This window comes from Sminthopsis crassicaudata, chromosome 1, assembly GCF_048593235.1.
Source record: "Sminthopsis crassicaudata isolate SCR6 chromosome 1, ASM4859323v1, whole genome shotgun sequence".
NCBI lineage: Eukaryota > Metazoa > Chordata > Mammalia > Dasyuromorphia > Dasyuridae > Sminthopsis > Sminthopsis crassicaudata.
In genome coordinates, this window is record NC_133617.1 from 478,237,286 (window position 1) to 478,252,596 (window position 15,311).

Below are 15,311 nucleotides of genomic sequence, written 5' to 3' on the forward strand. Positions count from 1 at the left end.
ATCATCCTCCTGCTCATTTCTTACAGAACAATAGTTACTCCATAATATTTATATACCATACTTATTCAGTCATTCTCCAGTTGAGGGGCATCCACTCAATTTCCAGTGCCTTGTCACTACAAAAAGGAGTGCTACATTTTTGGACACATGGGTCCTTTTCCCGTTTTTTGTTTTTTTTTTTTTTTTTTTTTTTTTCTGAGGCAATTGGAGTTAAGTGTCTGAGGTCACATTTGAATTCAGGTCCTCCTGACTTCAGGGCTGGTGCTCTGTTCATTGTGCCACATAGCTGCCCCCCTTTTCTCTTTTTTGAAGATCTCTTTGGGGTACAGGCCCAGTAGGGACACTGCTGGATCAGAGGAGATGCACAGTTTAAATTGCCCTTTGGGCATAGCTCCAAATTGCTCTCCAGAATGGTTGGATCAGTTCACAACTCCACCAACAATGTAGTAGTGTCCCAATTTTCCCACATCCCCATCCAACATTCATCATTATTTTTTTCTGTCATTTTAGCCAATCTGAGAGGTGTATATATTCAGAGTACACAAGTAACTTTCTTTATTTTATTTATTTTTATTTTTTTATTTTTTTTCTGAGGCTGGAGTTAAGTGACTTGCCCACACAGCTAGGAAGTGTTAAGTGTCTGAGATCAGATTTGAACTCCCGTCCTCCTGAATTCAGGGCTGGTGCTCTATCCACTGCGCCACCTAGCTGCCCCCTAGAAGTAACTTTCAACCATTAATGAAATAAGGTTAGAAATTGCTTTGCTTGTCTATTTTACTATGTTGCATTGCCAAGTAATTAATTCTCTGGCCTCACAATTTAATCTTTGAATTAAAGATCATGGGAAAGATAGGCAGAAGGAATCTCCAAATTTGTCATGGAATAAAGTAAATATTTATATCTACAAAGATGTTTTCAGAATTCTCTGTGTGAGGACACCAAGTTTCTCAGAGCTTAAGAGTATCACATAATTTCTGTGCAAGTTATAGGCTTTAGGATTGGGGGGGAAAGGTTAGTTTTGGTTTCTTAAGCCAACTTTTCCTATTTCCAACATGCATACAACAGATGTCCAAACAATCAGGTGGCAATTCTTTATTTCAAAATACTGAAGGAAACAAATGACCGCTATACTAATCAACCAAGTGGCAACCAAGCCACTACACTGTCCACATGCATACAGGAGAGCCGGCTCATACTTGGGGCCAACTTGTGGCCCAAGGTGAGTGTGAACACTAATCCAAGACTTGTTGCCACTTTTCCCATTCTTCACTTGGGCCCTGTTAAGAGTTATCAGCAATCTGTACAATTTAATAGCTTTTCATTCAATTCTGGACCTGAATATTTTATTCTGTTAAACATTCAATTTGCATAAAAATATATAAATAATTTGAAAGACTTTTAAATGGCCAAAAAATAATGCTATTTATTCTTTTAAAATACAGGCACACCTGCCTGGAGAAGGTCGAGTAATAAATAGCATTCAGAGCCTTAAAGGCACAAAAAGGCAAGCAGAGAATGAATACTCCGGTATATGGATATACCGGTATATGGAACCCAGAGCCAGTGGACCTCGATATTATAATCTGTCTGTTTCTTGCAGCAGCATCTTTAGCACATTATTACTGATCTTTGAACCTTAGATTTTGTGACAATTAGCACTAAACAACTTTTTGAGACTAATTTCATTGGTATAGGGCAGGGCTTCTTAAACTTTTTCCACTTATGACTCTTTTCTCCTGAGAAATTTTTATGTGGCTTAGGGTATATAAGTATATGAAATTGGCATAGAAATCAAACATTTACTGATAATAAATATTAAGAAATCTGAAAAAAAATTTTGGTATACATATAATTTAATTATTTACTAAAGATGAAAGCAAATATGCATACTAATGAAATGTATGTACTTTTTTTTTATATAAAGAATTATATCTTGGCAAAATACTTTATACCTTTTACTGTTGCCAAATTTTTCAAGACACCCACAATTCAGTTCTGTGACCCCACATGGAGTTGGTCCCATATGGAGTTATAATTCACAGTTTAGGAAGCTTTGGTCTAAAATGATCTGGATAAAGAAATTTTCTCTGCCAATGCACATCTCTGTGATTTAGAGATATAGAGGGCTGCCAGGGAAACTTAATTGATGAAATGACTTGCCCAGGGTCACACAGTCAGGACTGGCTCTATACTCTGAAAGCCTGCTGCTCTCTAGCCACTGTTAGTGTTTCTCAACCCTAACAGTACCAAGGTAGATTTTGTGAAATTGAATAAGATGAGGTCTTAACACATTTTCTGTGCTAGGTGCTAGGTTAAATTAAAATAGTATTTGTTGCGTTCTGGCATGTATCCCAGCAGACTTCTGTTGGTCATTTCACACTTTACAGAGGATAAGAGATCTCCTTCCTTAGAGATTCATAATTTCTTTCTTGAAAATCAACTTGCCAAAATTGTCACCTAAATTCCAAAGTAAGCTGAAAACTCTTTTCTCTTGCAAATCTTATTTGAACATAATTTAATATACAGCACAAACTAATAAACTAAAGGCTATATATAATAGCAATAGCACCATAAAAAGTAACCTAATATATAAGATAAATGAACAGCACTTTAACCAGAGGGAAAATAAAATAAAATAGAAATATGACATGAGTTATTCTATGTGCATAAATAACTTTAAAGAGAAGTAATGAAGATGAGTTCTACAACTTTGAATGTTTAACTGAAATAATTTAAGGTGTAATCATTTAAATTGGAACATTGCATGCCTAGGACTGGTTATTTTTTTCATCAACTAGTATTTAGCACTGGTAATAGTCTTGCTATTGCATGGTTGCTAAATAACTGTTAATTTAAAATTCTTTCTTAAGGATCATGCTTTAAAACCAAATTGCTCTGATTTTCATTGATTGGCCCCAAATAGGTCTCAGACTAAGCCCTACTTGATCATTGTTTGGGCCCAGATTGGCTCAGAGTGAATGTAAATAGAAATTGTTTCTGTTTTGGCCAGAAACCCTGAGGATCTTCATCTTCCAGATTGAAATATATATGTGTATGCATATATATAAAATATATTTATGGAGGGAGAGACAGAGGACAGAGAGACAAGACAGAGAGACAGACATAGACAGAAAGATTGAGTGGGTAAAAGAGTTCATTCTCTGCCTCATTTCTTACTAGCCTTAATTACCGGGTATGAGATAAACTGAGAAAAGACTCTCTCATAAAGATGTGGCTTTGAGGTATGCCCTGATTATGACTTGAAACTTTGCAATAACAAGTTAAACTATAGCTAAAAAGCTCCAGGTGTTTGATTGTCTTGAATGAACATTTCCCTCCAGTTTCCCACCACTTCTTAATTTGCATTTACATATTTCTTTTAAAGGCAATTTATTCTTTTGTTTCTGGGATAGATTTCCTTGTTTAGAATATAAACCTGGATTTTCCCAGATAATGGGAGAAAAGGTCAAAGGGAGGTGGGGGCTCTCTGGTCAATATAATCTTGTGTTTTGCATTTTGTGCTTTACCCTTCTTTATTGACAAACACCTTGCCAGATGGGAGTTGCCTTTTTGTTGTGTGATCATAATAAATCACTTCTTGCTTATCTTACACTGAGAGTCTCTGGTTTTTATGGTTAATGCTGTCCTACACAACTGGTTGGGCACTGCCTCTGTCAAAGTGAGGCCTGTTAAATACCTCAGTTTAATAAGGCCTAGCTCTCCCAATGCATCCAGGGTCATCTCCAGTCATCCTGATCTTTATCTGGCCACTGGAGGGGAAAGTGAGGCAGGTGACCTTGTCTAGTTCTCCCTCATTGGTCCTCTTAGGGAACAATTTAGTTAATCATGAAGATCAGAGGTTCTCAAACTACGGCCTGCGGGCCACATGCTCCTGCTGAGGACGTTTATGTGGCCCTCTGGGTTATGGCAAATGGGCTGAGGGGCGGAGACAGAGTGTGAGCTTTGTTTTTACTATAGTCCGGCCCTCCAACAGTCTGAGGGACAGTGAACTGGCCCCCTGTTTAAAAAATTTGAGGACTACTGATCAAGATTATAGGAAATGAAGTTTTATAGGGTACCCAAGATCCTGAAAATAGGCATATGCTTGGATTTTCTTTTCAACCTTAGTCCCCAGAAATTTACCACCTTTGAAAAGTTCAAGGTGGCCTTTAAAAGTATCAGTTTTCAAATTTCATCAGAAAGATAATAAACTTTATCCTAGGGAGGAGGAAGAGAAGGGAAATAGGGAGAAAAAACTTGGAATTCAAAATTTTACAAAAATGAATATTGAAAAATTAGAAAATTAGAAAAAATAATTAGAATTAGAAATTAGAAAAAATAAAATACTAGTGAGTTGAGGGTGGGCAAAGAAACATAGATTCTTGCAAATAGGGATTGTTTCATTCTTTTCACCTGTAGCCCTAGTCTGGCACATAGTAGGCAATTAATAAATATTTACTGATTGATGATAATAAACTTTCCATTGACTACCAAAAAAAAATAAATAAAAATAAGCAACTCGATCAGTCATACAGACTATTTATTCCAAGGAAGATAAAGTTAGAATTGAGACCTGAGGCTCTGCCTTTGATGTAAACTTGCAAAGTTGTCTTTGGTATATCATAGAAAAACTATGGCACCTCCAATTATTGGTTGACTGGTTGATTCAGTTGTTGGTCCTGAGTTACTCTATGAACTTTTAAGACTGCTTTCTCAGTTGACCCTGGTTAATATTCCTAACCAGTAAAGTTGCTTAGATTTGCCTAGGAAAGGATTTCTTCTCTTAGCTTTTTTGTCATGCTAAAAATAAAGCATCTTGGCTGATAATGAGATAAAGATAGGAAAATAGAGGGGTGAGGGTGGAGCATCCTTTGACTAAAATGACTGAATACTTCTGAGGGAATCAAAGTGAGAGACAGTTCAGAATTGGAATGAAATGAGGGCTTCAGTCAAGTTCCCTGGCCCCTTCTTTCAGGAATCTTCCTGGCTGTTGGGAACAAGTCACAAATTCTTTGGGCCTCAGTTGTTCTGCAGAGATCTCTGATTTCAGAAACTCCTGGTGTAGAAATTCCTTATACAAATGAACATTAACATTAACATTTTAAAAGTCATTCTGCAGGCACTATGAGGTTAAGTAGATTAGCCATGATCACACAGCTTTTGTTTGTCAAATGTAAAGTGAATCTAGGCTGACTGATTCCAAGGCCAGTCCTTTATTTGTTATATCATAGTGCCTCAGAGGTCTCAGTTTATTCATTTTTAAAATGAGAAATTTGAAATAGATGATTTCTAAACTTTATTCCAGTTTTAGCATTCTATGATTTGAATGAACACGTGTTGATGAACTTCTTATGAGCCTAAAAATCCTAATTCTCTAAATATTTTGTGTGCCTGCCCATTTTAATGAAATCTTCTAACATTCCACCTTGATTCTGTATGTTTGTGTAAGTCAGTGTCTAATTTTCAAATGGTAATACTTTGCATGTGAATTCTGCCCAGTTTTCCTCTATTGCAAGCCAAAAAAAAAAAAAAAAAAAAAAAAAAAAGGCAAAAATATAAGGGAAAAAATTAAAAACTTGCCAATAATTTACTTTGTTTCCAACTACTCTGCAAATATAGCCAGGTGTAATAACAGTCCAATCATTGAACTTGTGCTTGATTCTGTTTTCTACAGTGAAATTATAAATAATCATCAAAAACTTCTCTATTATAAGGAGTGTTGATTACTAATAATGCTTTGACAAGTGTCTTTGAACTCTATCTAGAGTTTTTTTTAATGATGATTTCTTAATGATTTGACAAATTGTTTAATAGATTGCATAATTCAAATTGTGCTAATTATAATGGTGAAAGATTTCTAACTGTTAAAGGTACTCTGCCCCTTTCTTTTTAATAATCTCTTTCTCACTGGACTCTGTTATTTATGTTTACCTAAAAGAACTCATGTAAGCAAGACATTCACAAGGTAATCAGGAGTGATACAAGGATACCCTCAAGGTCTCTCTGAAGAACTTTGGAATTGATTGTATGATATGGGAGCCTGAGCATGGTGTGCCCTCATCAGAGGTGGTGTGCTCTATGAGCAAAGCACAGAATTGCAGTAGCTCAAAAGAAGCATGAAATGCATAGATTTAGAGACATCCCCACGTCAAATGTCTATATGAACGATTTATCCCAGACCTGTGACAGACAGATCCTCTGAGCTCGTACTGGTTTGATCAGCCACAACTGGACACACTAACTCAACTCTAACATAGTGATGTCATTTTGGTCCTCTTCAAGAACTAAGACCAACCACCAACCATGTCAGTACACCTTCTGTATTTTCCTTTTACCTATGTGATCATTCTATTTCTATCTCTTTCACTGACTTCTCTTCCTCCTCCCCTTAAAAATGAACATTCCCCAAGGGGTCTGTCCTAAATCTTCCTCTCTCTCAGTACTTTTCATTATTGTGTCTTTGATTATCACCTCCATGTATATGACTCCCAGACCTATATTTCCATCTCTGAGCTTTCCTGAGCTTCTGCATTTCCAGACACCTTAAAACAGAACTCATGATCTATTCCCATTTCCCATTCTCAATCTGTTCTTCATTCTAAAGTTCTTATTTCTGTTGATGGCAATATCAATCTCCCAGTGACAATCTCAGAGATAAGATTCCCCCCCCCTCTCAAACTACGCATTGTTATGTGTGGCCTTTGCTGGCCAGTGACTTTTGTGACTGCTACTCCTAACACAGGATTCAGGGTGCCCCTGATAAAAAATTAGCTTAGTAATGAACTGAGTTCTGTTGGGGATTGGAATCATGTATCACTTATTGTATACTGAAGCTACCATTTTTTTTTAGAGATTTCTTTTCTCAAAAGAAATACTTCCATTAAATATACTGTACACTTAATAGTTGTGTGACTTTGGGCAAGTCACTTAACCTTCTTTTGTCTCAGTTTCCTCATCTGTAAAATGAGCTGGAGAAAGAAAGAACAAATCACTCTTAGTATCTTTGCCAAAAAACTATAAATTGAAGTCATGAAGAGTCAGACATGACTGAAATGACTCATTAGTTGTTGTAATCACTTTTAAGCCTTCAACTTGTCTCTTAAAAGTCCCAACAGTTTTTGTTTTGTTTTGTTTTTTGGAAAATTCTTAATGTCTTCCTATCCCTTACCTTCCAAAGTCTTGGCAGCATCTTCAAGGTACTATCAGAATAGTTGTGAAAACATGCTCTGGGAGCCTCCTAATTAAAAGCCAAGCTACCCAAGAGATCAATCATGAGCTCAGACAGTCCACATGTCCTGATCAATCAATGGCCCCTAAATCTTCAAGGCCAGATCTAGAGCAAAATTTTACTGATGAACTGTCTAAGAAGTAAGGTTTTTTTTTTTTTTTAATATAAGCAAACCCAACTCAACCTCAGATGATCTACTTGCCTTCCACATACATGGGACCTCACTGCTGATTTGGGAATATGAAGATTTATCATAGATCCAGAAGGAACACTGGAGAGAGTTACATTTTAGTACCCTTCTTTATCATCTTGAGATCTTGCTGGCTGTGAACATAGCCAGTGTAATATCGTGTCAAGCATTGAAATTGTATATTGAAAAAGGAATGTCAGTACTAGTGATGTGTTGGCAAGTGTCTTTCATTAAATTCCATTTCCGCTTCCACTTAATTTGTGTGTGTGTGTGTTTTGGGCTTTGCTTTCACTTTTCATTTGTATCTTGACATTTCCTATTCTGGGTCTTCTGCCTAACCTGTGGGGCTACTCATGGGTATGACTCCAATGATGATACACACAGACCCTTTGACCAACTGCATTTCCAGGTGGGGCAGATTCATCCTCAGGCAGACTGGGATTCCCCTTGCTATTTAAAACTCTCCATATGACAGCTCTGATCTATTTTTCTAGACTTAATGCAAGTTACTCCCCTTCAGACATTTGTTATCTCATCTGAATTAATCCTAGCTGTTCCCTGATCTTTTCTGCCTTTCCCCATCTCTGATATCTTTCTGTGTATTGCTCCCTCTTCTCCAAACCCTGGCTACTTTCTTACTACATCACAATAGCCTTGCTGTCCTCATAGGTAACTCATCTTCTTCTTCCCCCTTCTATTTTCAACTTTTTCTGGATCTACAATCCAATCATTTTCTAGAAGGGATGTGTCAGTCTATTCCCCTATAGGCCTGCACATCATCTGAAGTAATTTTTACAGACAAATTACCCACACTGTCACCACTCCCCAAAATATAGTACAAAGAGGGGCAGTGGCTACTGATACATGGATACTAAATCTTGTAAGATAACAAGATTAGCCAATGATGAGTTTATATATGACTTGGTAAAAAATCAAAAGTCCAAAATGAATGCAGTTGAGTAGGAAACAAAGAGATATCTATGGATATGCCCTTTTCAGGTTATAATTTTTTCAGGTTTTGATTTTTAGGTTGTAAAGGGCAAGTAAGAGAGAGAGAGAGAGAGAGAGAGAGAGAAGAGAGAGAGAGAGAGAGAGAGAGAGAGAGAGAGAGAGAGAGAGAAAGAGAGAGAGAGAGAGAGAGAAAGAGAGAGAGAGAGAGAGAGAGAGAGAGAGAGAGAGAGAGAGAGAGAAAGAGAGAGAGAGAGAGAGAGAGAGAGAGAGAGAGAGAGAGAGAGAGAGAGAGAGAGAGAGGCTTGATAAGGTATAGATAGTTTATTTTTCCCCCATCCATTTATTTTCATGGGCCAAAAAGAAAATCTTGGAAATTAAAAACATGGGGAACCCTGAACCCCCAGGCTACATGATTATTTGGGGGAAACTGAATTTTGGCCAGTTATAATCTAACTTGCAACGATGATGATTTAGGAAATATACTAGATAAGTACCATGAATTAAACTGATGTTTCTTTTTGGGGAACCCAACTTTGTTACCAGGAGTGTTGTAGATCTAGCTTTGAGGGGAACAACCTTCCCAGCACAGATTCCATGAAAGCATAAGGATATCATGAAAAGTATGGAAGGCCTCAGAGCCCTGAAGTATGAGAAGCCACAGCTGTTTCCTACTGGTGTCCCTCACAACTGTTATACTCTTTGTGTGTGCTTACTTTTCCTGCTGGTGCTACATATATTTGTGGGAGAACACAATTTGTATTTGTTTATGACTACAATGTATTGTAGTTCCTATTCTTATGATTTCAATAAATACCTTTGGTTTGAAGCTAAAGGGAACCATACTCCTTGAACCTCCAGATAGCAGTCACATGCTGATGATCTAAACTGTGAATATGAGTGCCACATTGGGGAACTTCCTCAGAGAGAATTTTACTCTGACATTGGATTAAGGGACTAAGAAGCTTTACCTTGAAGTTTTTGCTGCTTCTCTTCGAAATACAGAATCTTGTTGAAAATCTAAGGAAGATACTTATGAACTTCTCACTGGCACATAAAAGTAAAAATATCTTGTTGGATATACATTATTTCTTGACCAGGATGAAAATTTGATTGTTCCATAGGGCAGATTCCTTTGGTGATCTTATGGTATGGGACAAAGTCGGAAAAATGGGAGTAAGAAGACCTGGAAACTAAAATTTGTCTGGCTTTGTTGGGCAACCTTGGTGAAATCACAGGCTCTCTGGGTGACCTTGATCACATTATTTAATCTCTCTGGATCTTTGTAAATGATCAGGTAGAAATAGATCATCTCATGTACTTTTTAATTTTTATTTTGAAGCTCAAATATTGTATGATGGCTAGAGATAGCATCTTATTAGTTTTCTGATTTTTTTTTTTTGGACATCAAGTTGAGACACTCTTACAGAGAAAGGAGCAAGGTTGGACCCAGGAATATTATGAAGTAGTTGAAGCTTGACTTCCATCATTGTCCTTCCTTTCCTTTGTCCTATGTCACATCTTTATGGATTCCCTTCTCAGACACCCAGTGCTTTCATGCTGGCCAGCACCATCACCCCTACTGTGGCATCCTGCATGGACCTACTTTCCTTAGACAATCCTACACATCTGGACCTTTCTTTCTTATCCCAACCTGAGCTCTTTGATTATCCACAAACCCTAGGTATTCCTTGGCAATGGTCCTCTCTTAAAATAGGCCTTATCTCTGGTGGAATAGATATTACCCTTTATGATTATGAAAGTAAGGAAAGAGGGAAATGTAGGAACCAAAACTGTTCCCACTTCAATACATGAGGAAAGAAGATTATGTTCCTTACCAACAAATCCTGTTAAGCAAAAATAACAATTATGTTACGCATTTGGAGCCATGTGCCATCAGGTGGCACTGTTTGACAGCCATTGGCCTCCTTGAGGCCCAGCGTCATTCCCAGATCAATCATAAAAGCCTTTTTGAAGCCCAAAAATTCCTTGCCAAGGATCTGTTTCTTTATGCAGCATTATCACTTAAAGTAAATGACTTTCCAGTCTTGTAGTAGTTCTGAATTTTTTAAAGAGGAGAAAAAAAATCGCATTGTCACTTTTTACTTAAATAAAATGAAATTGGTTCCATAAGGCTCTAAGGTTTCAACATTTAAAAAGCTAGAAGTTGGAAATATTTCCCCCCCCCCCCCAGGGTCTGATGTGAATATGAGAGAGAACATTTACAAATTTCCCATTCTGTTAAGGACAACATCAATGTGAGGTCAGAAAACAAAGAAAAGGATAAAACCAAAAGGATGTACTTCTCAGTGGCTTTTCTCAATTTCCTAAAATACCAAAGATAATTGAAAATGTTTTCAGGAAAGTTTATATAAAAAGTGTTGCACATTTTCTCTCTTATAATTGACTAAAATATATACCCCTATGCCAAGCTACCTATCGATTGCACATTTGAGAGAGAGGATGAAAACATAGACTTCAGAGACGTCTTTCTATCTGTACTTGACTTAAAATTTCCTTTTCCTTTCCTTTCCTTTCAACATCCACAAATAATTAACCAGCCTTCTCTTAAAGACCTTGAAGAGGCAGTGCCATGTACTCAAAAAATTGTGCCATTGAGAATCAGAGAATCTGGATTCAAATTTCACCGCTGATATCTCTGTAATCATGGGCAAATTACTTAATTTCTTATGGACCTCAATTTTCTCATCTGTTAAATGAGAGCTTTAAATTAGATCAGATGACCACAAACTTTTTTTTTTTTTTTTTACTTTTTTATAACTGTATTTCAATATAATTGCTTTCTTTTAAAATTCGATTTTATATGTTTAAAAACATTATTCTGAGAAAGTGTACATAAGCTTCACCAGACTACCACAGGGGGTTTACGATGCAAAAAAAAAAAAAAAAAAAAAGCTCAAGAACCATTGGACATAATAATCTCTTAAGGTCTTTTCTAGCTGGGTGTCTCTGATCTATTTTCTTTCACCCCAATCTATGTCCTTGCCACTGCTAAAGGATCTAAGTGTAAAGGAAAAATTATGAGATCTAATACAGGAGTTTTAATGAAAAGGATCTTGCCTTCTAAGAGGAGCTCACTCAATTTTTGCTCCATTCAAATTGTTAAGAGGTTTTTCTTTACAATGAGCAAACCTGTCTACAATTGTATATGACTCCTACCCATTTTTCCCAGTTCTATCATCCAAGGACAGGAAGAATATGTCAAATCCCTCTTTCAGTACAGTTTTCAGGCTCCAAGTCTTCTCTTCTTTGGATGAGCATCCTCAGTGCCTTCAAATAGTCATCATATGGCCTATCAATGCCCTCCATCATCCTGGTTATTTTTCATTACATTTTATCAATGCCCCTTCTAAATGTGGACCAGAAGAGATCAGCTGTTGGTAAGATATCTGTATATTCCTTATAAAATGTTTTATAAGCATCAAAGTCTTATATAAATGTTTTTTATTTTAGTTTTGGATGCTACCAATAGTGAACAAATTATTCTTAGGAACAAAATAACTTAGAAAATTTATATTCAAGTCAATTAATCAAAGGGGGAAAATCAACTTTGTTCCCTGAAATAGTCACATTTAGTAAAGTATTAGTACATTTTGGGTTGAAATTATATAGAACAAGCCCAAGACCAAATATCAATTTGAAGAAAATTACCTTGTCAGTAATTCAGGGAACCATCTGAATTTGTTAAGTATAATTGGAATTCTAAAGGCTCCTGGTCATATCTTACAAATATCCAAATGGGACTGGTTTGCGTATGAGAAAAGTTTCTTATGTGTGACTAGATCAGGGACTTATAACCCTTTATTATTTTGACATGAATCCCTTTGACTGTCTGGGGAAGCTTATGGACTCCTCAAAATAATATTTCTAAATATATATAAAATAAGACACAGGATTACAATGAAATCAGTTATATTGAAATATAGTTATCAAAAAATTTTTTTGGTTTATACACCTTGGGTGAAGAACCCTTGTTGTAGAATTATTTCAGTCACCTTCCCATCCAACCACATGTCAAAGAAGCTATATTTATCAATCTTTTGCTTTCTGTCTTCTGGACTAGCCACAGCTTATTCTTCTCTTTTCTCTTCTTTTGCAAAGTACAGGTTAACACAATATCTTCTTCCCTTCTATTTTAATGGGGCTGCAGAACAAATTCAAGGGAAGGATTGAGGTGAGAAAGGAGACAAGAGAAGGAACAGAAAGACTGGCAGTGTGGACACAAACATTGTTTTTCACATACATACCTTACCTGTCTTTTCTTAGTTCTATCTTCATCAATCCTATTGCAAGAGGACAAAGTACCTTGCTCGTAGTAGGTGATGAAAACATATTTATTGATTGGATGAACTCCTATTTGTCTATTTTAAAGCATCAGCTACAAACTTAAGTGTTTACACATGCATCTCTCAATCTGTTGTGAGAGATACTGAAAACATCAATTTGGTTCTTCCTAGGTAGTCTTACATTCCAACTTTGGGAGGGGGCTCAATTTGCACGTACCTTTTTTTTTTTTATTAACTAAATTGCATCAAGAAAGAAATAATACACATCAGACATTTCTGAACTGGATTATCTAAAAATCAATACAGTCACATCTAGCAGTATGTTATCTTCTGTCATCCAGTGCAGGTTACCTCTGCTGTGAAAACATTAAATAAAAATTTTTTAGAACTGTATCCTAAACATTTCATCCACATTTTGCAGACAAGGAAATGGAAACAGAGAGTGAATAATTTGTCTCTGACCCCCAAAAGGCAGGTTTTCTTGAATGTTAAAAAAAAAACTTTGATAAAATGAGTTTTGATACAATGTAAAACACCACCTATGATAGTAAAATTAGTACAGAAAACCCTTGTAACATGGGAGGATTATGGTTACCCATAAATATTTATTGAGTACCAACAGCTTGTTAAGCATTATACAGAGGACATCTGCTACCTAGGCAGAAATAGCAGCTTTGTTACTACTATAAGTACACTTGTGCAATATTTTTAAAAAAGAAGAAAATGTTTTGTAGAGTGTAGCAAAGAGTATATTTTACTTTGGATTCTTCACCTCCAAAAACTGTTGGAATCAAGACTCATAATAACCAGCTTTCCCCCCCCCCAACCCCCAAATTCTAATTATAAAACCACTTTGCCTTGTCTTCTGGCTATAAGAGAAGTATTTTAATTACTTGTTCCATAACAATACCACTTGATAATATCCACCACTCTCTGCTCCCTGAGATAGTGTGTGTAGTGCACAAGAAATGAGTCAGATCAGCGAGATTCAGCTTGGGCAAGAGCCCCTGTGGCAGTTTGAGAGCTCCTCCAGCTTAGCTGGCATCTTTCCCATTAGTTATGGAATTTCCTGTAATAAGTACATTCTTCCCCTCCTGTTGTTTTTTGTTGTTGTTTATACAGTACTCTGGATACATATGGCACATGGAAGCAATTAAGGTAAAGATATAAAGTAGTCTCTGTCCCACAGGGTTCTCAATCTGCCATTCTTAGGAAAGCCCCATTGAAATATAGGAAAATCTCAATAACAGGAACTTCACTGGATAGCACATACAGCCATGTGAGCTGTGACAGAGGAGACAGAGAGCTTGTCACCAGTTAGGGAGACCTGATATCTAGACTTACGTCTAACATATCAGTGTCTGGGAAGACCCCCTGGAGGGAGTGTGGCGAGGAATTGCTTACCATCTCTAAACTTCAGTTCCTCAATTATAAATAAGGAAGGAAGATTAGATGCCTTTATGATCCCTTCCAACTGTAAATCCAAGATCTCAAGAATGTATATTTTATATTTAAATGCATATCTTTAATGCTAGTTGTTGGGACACTGAGAATACTCCCACACAGATATGACCTGTAATGATTAGTAGTAAAAAAAAAACCAAAAACAAAAACAAAAAAACTCCCATAGGTTAGCTTTATACAAACATAGTAAAGGATGAAAATTGACCATATTTTCTCCCCTGAAATTGACTATTACCACCTTCTCCTTATTTCAGGTGTGTCTCAACTGCTGGCAAAAGTGAAAAGTGGAAGGTGTTGGGAGAGTAAAGTGAAGATCTGGAATATCAACTCTGTTTGTCATGGGCAATTTATTCTTATACCACTAGAGAACTTCAGAACAAGGGCTTGATCTCTTCTAGCTATAATGTTGTATGAGTATATGATTTGACACGTCTTATACCACTTTGCAGACTAGTAAGTTATACTATGCAATAGGACTATAAAGACCTATAATATTTCTGGGTATTGCTTGATTTGGGGAGCCTTAGCCCTAGATGAAAAGATCTGCAGCCAATTATTTATATTTCCTGCATGCCATAATTATCCTAGGTGTTTCTTATACCCATTTCCCCCACCTTGGCCATTAGTACAGAATTCCAGCATACACTTCTTATTTGTGAGTGTTATCTAGCCATGAGAAGCCAAATTTTGCAGTATTTTTGCCACTTTGGAATTCGGTATTACTCCTCTATAAGTCATTCATTAAAACAGAGGGTCTCCATTCTTTTTTAGGAAAGCTCAGAAAGAATAAAATTTAGTTAATGAGAACTTTTTGGGAAAGTGAAATAAAGAGTTTATGATATGCAAATTTTGTAGTAAATGACCTCCATTTATTGCCAGTTGACTCGATAGGACAGTGAATACAGCTAATTAATATATGGAAGTTTAAATTAGGCAAATTTGTGCAAATGGTATTTTATAGCACAAAGAAGGCAAATTACATTTAACCTAAAGGAGGCAGCAATTTATTCCCTCTTGACATAGAAAGAATATTTGTTACTCCCATTAAAAAAAATCATAAAATGCTAGTAAGTTACAGTAGCAGAGAGCAAATATATGGAAAGTCTCACCTAACTGGTATTTGAGCAATGCCCATAAACTCTTACTGATGATACATAATGGAAGAAGGAGAGCA

The 15,311-nt window shown here is 36.4% G+C and overlaps 1 long non-coding RNA gene across 1 annotated transcript in view; it reads left to right on the forward strand.

Moving 5' to 3' along the window:
* The window catches only part of LOC141550454 (uncharacterized), a 69,942-nt gene extending 55,408 nt beyond the window's left edge, over nucleotides 1-14,534 (forward strand). The window contains exon 2 of the long non-coding RNA XR_012484605.1: nucleotides 14,392-14,534. This is a non-coding gene — a long non-coding RNA (uncharacterized LOC141550454). The remainder of the gene's footprint in view (nucleotides 1-14,391) is intronic.
* Nucleotides 14,535-15,311: the final 777 nt, after the last annotated feature.